Below are 6,699 nucleotides of genomic sequence, written 5' to 3' on the forward strand. Positions count from 1 at the left end.
TCTTTCTTTCTTTCTTTCTTTCTTTCTTTCTTTCTTTCTTTCTTCTTCTTTCTTTCTTCTTTCTTTCTTTCTTTCCTTCCTTCCTTTTAAAAAAATTTCTCCTTTTCTTCTTTTATTATTTTTCTTTTCTTTTTTCTTTTTTTATTATTGTTTTCCTCTGTTCTCTCTGTAAAAGCCGTGGTTTAAGAGTAGCTGGCACATACAGCCACAGCTCCAGCCAGCCAGCAAAGTCAGCAAGCCTACACGGTCCGCACGGGGACTCCGCACACAGGATGCCTTCAACGTCAGGAGGAGCAGCTGTTTCACCCAATCCATGGAAACACACACAGACAGTCAAGGAAAATGGGGAGCCAGCAGAATACAGACAAAGAAAGAACAAGAAAAAAACCTCAGAAAAATAACTGAATGAAACAAGGATGAGCAAGGTGCCTGATAAAGAATTTGAAGTAATGATTGTAAAGATACTCACTGGGTTGGAGAACCTTCACTAAAGGGATAGACAATATTAAAAAGAACCAATGACACCTGATAACATGATGGTCCAAAACCTTTGGGGTACAGCAAAAGTGGTCCTAAGAGGGAAGTTAATAGCAATACAGGCCTACCACAGAAGGCAAGACAAATCTCAAATAGACAACCTAACCTTACACCTAAAGGATCAGGAAAAAGAACAACAAAAGAAGCCCAAGGTGAATAGAAGTAATGAAATAGTAAAGATCAGAGCAGAAATAAAAGACATAAAGACTAAAACAACAATAGAAAATCAATGAAACCAGGAGTTGGTTCTTTGAAAAGATAAACAACATTAACAACCTCTTAGCCTGACTCATCAAGAAAAAAAGAGAAAGGACCCAACTATGTAACATCAGAAATAAGAGCCAAGAAATAATAACCAACACCATAGAAATATGAAGGATTATAAGAGAATATTATGAAACATTACATGCCAACAAACTGGACAATCTGGAAGAAAGGGGTAAATTCCTAGAAACACACAATCTTCCAAAACTGAATCAGGAAGAAATAGAAAATCTGAATAGACCAATCACAACCAATGAAATTGAATCCATAATAAAAAACTAAAACAAACACAAGTCCAGGATCAGAAAGTTTCACAAGCAAATTCTACCAGACATTTACAGAAGAGTAAATAACTATTCTTCTCAAAGTATTCCAAAAAATAGAAGGGGAAGGAAGGCTTCCAAATTCATTCTATGAGGCCAGCATTATCCTGATACCAAAACCAGATAAAGACACTACAAAACAAGCAAACAAACAAACAAACAAACAAACAAAAACCCGGGACTACAGGTCAATATCTGTGGACATAGATGTAAAAATCCTCAACAAAATACTAGCAAATCACATGTAACAATACATTAAAAAGATCATTCACCATGATCAGGTGCAATTTATTCCTGGGATGTAAGTAAGGGTGGTTCAATATTTGCAAATCAACCAACACGATACATCGCATCAACAAGACGAAGGATAAAAATCATATGATTATCTCAATAGATACAAAAAAGCATTTGACAAGATTCAACATCCATTCATGATAAAAATCATCAACAAAATAGGGCTAGAGGGAACATACCTAAACAAATAAAGGCCATATATGAAAAACCCACAGCTAACATACTCAATGGGGAAAAACTGAGAGCTTTTCCCCTAAGGTCAGGAACAAGACAAGGATGTTTTCTCTCACTGCTTTTATTCAACATAGTTCTAGAAGTCCTAGCCACAGCAATCAGACAGCAAAAAGAAATAAAAGGCATCCATATTCATAGAGAAGTTAAATTGTCACTGCTTGCAGATGACATGATATATACATAGAAAATCCTAAAGACTCCACCAAAGGGCACCTGGGTGGCTCAATTGGTTGGGCGACTGCCTTCGGCTCAGATCATGATCCTGGAGTCCCGGGATCGAGTCCCGCATCGGGCTCCCTGCTCGGCAGGGAGTCTGCTTCTCCCTCTGGCCCTCCCCCCTCTCATGCTCTCTCTATCTCATTCTCTCTCTCAAATAAATAAATAAAATCTTTAAAAAAAAAAAGACTCCACCAAAAAACCCACTAGAATAATAAGTGAATTTAGTAAAGTGGCAGGATATGAAATTAATACCCAGAAATTGGTAGCATTTCTATACACCAGCAACAAAGTCACAGAAAGAGAAATTAAAAAAACAACACCATTTACTATTGCACCAAAAAGAATAAAATACCTTGGAATAAACCTAACCAAAGAGGTGAAGTGTCTGTACTCTGAAAACTATGATACATTGATGAAAGAAATTGAAGACGACAGAAACAAATGGAAAGATATACCATGCTCATGGATTGGCAGATTTAATGTTGTCGAAGTGTCCATATTACCTGATGCAACTTACAGGTTCACAGCAATCTCTATCAAAATACCAATAGCCTGTTCCACAAAACTTGAACAAATAATGCTGACATTCGTATGGAAACACAGAAGACCCCAAGTAGCCAAAGCAACCTTGTCCACTGGTTGAGTATGAAGCAAACCTTCCATGTAATTAACTCTGGGCCGACTAGCTGTCCACATACATGAACGGCATGTGCTCAGCACACGTGTCTGTTTTCTGGTTTCATCCTCACAGTAACTGAGCAAGAAAGTTACTACATTTCCTATTTTACGGGTGGGAACCCTGACCCTCGAGCCCATAGCCACTAGATAAGTGAGACGGTACTTGAACGCACTGTCCCCTGCACATTTACTTCCTCCTTCTGTGGCTGCGTATTTCAGTCCTGACACATGGGAAGCACTGTGATAAGCACTGAGAATGCAGGTGTGAAGAAGACAGCCAGAGTGTGCGATTGCACGGACAGGCGTTCCACAAATAATTACAGGGTAAGCACTGAGTTGCAATTGTTAGATGTACAACGAAGGAGAGCTACAGAGGGCCGCCAGAACGTGAAGCAGGGGCAGGCCTGGGACACAGCCCACGGTGAGGGGGCCGAGCCGCCCCTGACATCCATCAGCACCGGTCCCTGCCCTCTCCCAGCCCAGTCTCTCCACCAGCTGGATGCAGCCACGTGAGGGACCCAAGCGCGGCCAGCAGAAATCAACCTTCCATGGGAAATACAAAATGATGTTTTGAGCCACTAAGTTTTGGGGTGGTTTTGTATACAAGAACAGAAAACTGAAATAGAAGCCAGTGGCTAAACAGGAAATCACATCTCCCATTTTTGCCTGTGGTCGCTTGGACCCAAGTGCTCAGGACAGTCAAGCTTTCTTTGGCAGCCGACTTGCAGCCAGGATGAGACAGAACACAGAACGTCAGCAGTTCTAGGCCTCAGGGCCTCTAGCTCAGAGTGACTGTGTTGGGCAGATGGGAAGAAAGGAAGTTCAAGTCCCAACACGCGTCCCTGGTCGAGTCTTCCTAAATGTGTTGATAGGATCACTCCTCTCTGGTCCCACAGGGTGACAGTAGCTAAAAATCAAAACCAGAATGAGAGCGATTTCCCAAGTTACAGAGACAGCTAAGCATCGTGTGGTAGCAGAGGTTGGGGACGCTGGGGCGGGATGTGGGGGAGGAGGAGCCGGCGCCTGGTGCGGCCCCCGTGGCTCTTGTCGAAGATACTATAATTTCCTTGCTTGAGGGAATCGCCCTGCAAGAGGCAGATGTACAATTACTGCCGGATCCCAGGGATGAATTTCAGAGTCAGATCACAGAGGAGGAAGCTTTCTGCGGTGGCTTGAACACATGTCCTCAGATTCCATGTGGCCTCCCCTTGAACCTGGGTGGGCTTCCGGCGCTCAGAGAGAGAGGCCACACAGCCTGCCTGCTCACTCTGGGAGCCTCCGGCTGTCCTTTATTTTTGTTTTTTTCCCTGCTTTATCACTTACAGCGTGTCAGCGTAAGGGGCACAACGTGATGATCTGATACACGTAGGACTTGTGAAATGATTGCCACCACGAGGTCAGTCAGCACTTCCGGGACCTCAAACGGTCTCCTTCTGTGCACGTGCACGGCGAGAACGTTTGCCATCCACTCTTAGCAACTCCGGCCGTCTTCGAAGGAGTCCAGCTAGCCCGGGGCATGTCGCAAAGAGACCACACAGGGAGATGGCCAGGGACCCCAGCTGTTACATGCAGGGCGTCTGAGTCCTCCCTGCCCAGGGGCCAGACACGTGAGGGCAACGGCCTGGAGAATGAGTCCGCCCGCTGGTCTCAGCAAGACCCTGCTGAGAACCTCTAGCTCATCTTGCTCAGCACACACCTGGGATGGTAGGAAGACGTGATTGAATTCCTTGAAGCCGCTGTTTGGGGATGGTGGTTTTGCACTAATGAGGAACTGGAACACGTGGCCACAAATGAACTGCAAGGCGATGCTGCTTCACGTTGGGACCATCTTGCGGGGGATGCGCGTAAGCGGGAGCAGAGGGTGCACACAGCAGGTGCCCTGGGGAGGAGGTGGGGGACATCTCATCACAAGACAGTGGGACAGGTCATTCGATGTGTCAGCCTGGCTAGACCGTGGTGCCCATTTGTTCGGTCAAACACCAGTCCAGATGTTGCTGTGAAGGGTTTCAGAGGTCGTGAACATTTACAATCAATTGGCTTTAATTAGATCAAGTTACCCTCTGCAATGGGTCTCATGCAATCAGCTGAAGGCCCTCGGAGCAAAAGACCGAGGTTTTCTCAAAGAAGGAACTGTGCCACCAGTCAGCTCCAGAGAAATCCTGTCTAGTTTCTAGCCTTCAGACCCAAAACTGCAGTATCAGCTTTCAGCTGAATTTCCAATCTGGTGGCCTGCCCTTCGATTTTTGCCAGCCAGCCCCCAGTCACACACAACAGGGGCCCTGACTGGTGCCGGGTGCTGACCCAGAGGAGGCTTTGGGAGTCTTCCTGGGGGAGTGAGCGTGCCTTTTGGTTGTACGAGTGAGAGCCATGTGGCAGGAGCTTACGTGTGATGTGGATGATTTCCTTTCTAGTCGGGGACAGTATGGTCGGAAATCCTGTGAGGGTGACTGGGACAGAGGGCTGGGCTGCTGTTGATAATCACTGGGTGTTACGTTGGTGGCCAGTTCCTAAATCTCCTCCCGTTTGGAGGGATCTGACACACCGTGTGGGTTTTGGCGGAAGCAGGCCCGCCCCCTCTGCAAGCTCAGGGGAGCCCGGTGCTCCCCTCCTCCTGCCCGTTGGCAGCAAGGGTGGGCACAGAATCCAGAGCAGGCGCACTGGAAGCTCCCGCCCGGGGTTCCGGATCAGCAAGGCACAGGCGCTGGGTCGCGGGGAGGTCACTCGTGGTAGAGTCGCTGGCGCCAGGAGCCTGGTGGATGAAGGGTGGCGGGGGCAGCAATGTCCCCTGGAGATGGACCCTCCTCCCCCGAGGGGCTCGGCTGTGCTCTGGGCCCCCGGCCTCTGTTCCTGCGTGTTCTGGGCTGGCTCTCCAGATCTCCCTGCATCCTGTGAGTGTCTGATAATCCCACAAGGACGGGCTCGGGTTAGCCAGCATCTGTTTGCACCCGAGAACCCTCACCGGATCAATTAACATGTGCTAATTCCCTGTCTGCCCTCACCTTTTCTTTCCCGTGTCTCCTACTCTGTCAAACTAGGGTTTGCCAGATTTCATCGAGGACATCGCTACGGGGATATCCAGGTAACACCGCCCCGTGTGAGCGCTAAAATCACAGTGGGAACCGCCGGCTTCCCTGCGGGTAGAGACGGGCAGTTCTCTCCCGCCTTCTCTGTCTCTCGGCTTGCGGTGTGGGGCACCACGGCGAGGCTTGACCCAGGGCAACCTGCTTTGATCCTACGTGTGAAAGAGCTTCCTTCCTGCTTGCCGCGGTTGCCTCTTCCGCGTCTGCATCTCCAGGGCCTTGTCTCAGGAGTGAGCGCGGCTTTCCCCGTGTAGCTGGAGGGCAGCAGTGACCTCAGGGACCAACACCGTCCCCTCAGTGGAAAGAAACTGCCAGTCGGTGAGGATGAAAGTTGACAGAGGACGGGGACACGTCCTCAGGGGGACAGCCCTCACCCCACACCCGCTTGGGGACAAAGCTGGGAGGTGTGGCCTGCGCGCTGGGTGGGGTCTCCTCCCCGGGGCCACACAGCAGGCCCCGGCCTCTGAAGGCCTGACAGGCAGGGGACTGAGGGACACAGAGGGGGCCCTGACTTGAGCCTTACTACCACCAGTGCTTCAGTAAGTCTTAAGTCGCCCACGGAAATAGTGACCAGGTCTGGGGTCGACACATGTTTTCCGAAAGGGGCAGACAGCAAACACGATAGACCCGAAACATCTTCTGCGAGGCGTGTCTTATCACGACTTTGCTTACAGCTGTTGGCTCATGGTGGTGATAGGAAGGAGAATCGCACGAGGTCACCGTCCTGGAGAGGCATGGGCGGGCGGCAAGCCATGGGAAATGTCCATTTCTGCAGTTGGGAAGTGGGTGGTGGAGGTGAGCCAGCAGGCCGGGCAGGTCACAGCCCAGGATGGTGCTCGGGGGCGTCAGAGCCCCGGCAGCCCAGCCCCTGAGTGAGGGACACAGTGCACTGGTCTCGATAGGTGGGCTGGCGGCTGGGGCTGGAGGACCCACCTCCTGGGGTCCGCTAGACCCCCTGGAGGTGAGGCGCCAGCAGGCCTAGGCCCGGCCGGCCCGGGCGCCGTCGCTGCCGACTGGCGACACTCTTAACTGGGTCCAGGAGCTCTGGGTTTGGAGCAAGTCTTCAAGCA

Source organism: Neomonachus schauinslandi, chromosome 13 (assembly GCF_002201575.2).
Source record: "Neomonachus schauinslandi chromosome 13, ASM220157v2, whole genome shotgun sequence".
Lineage (NCBI taxonomy): Eukaryota > Metazoa > Chordata > Mammalia > Carnivora > Phocidae > Neomonachus > Neomonachus schauinslandi.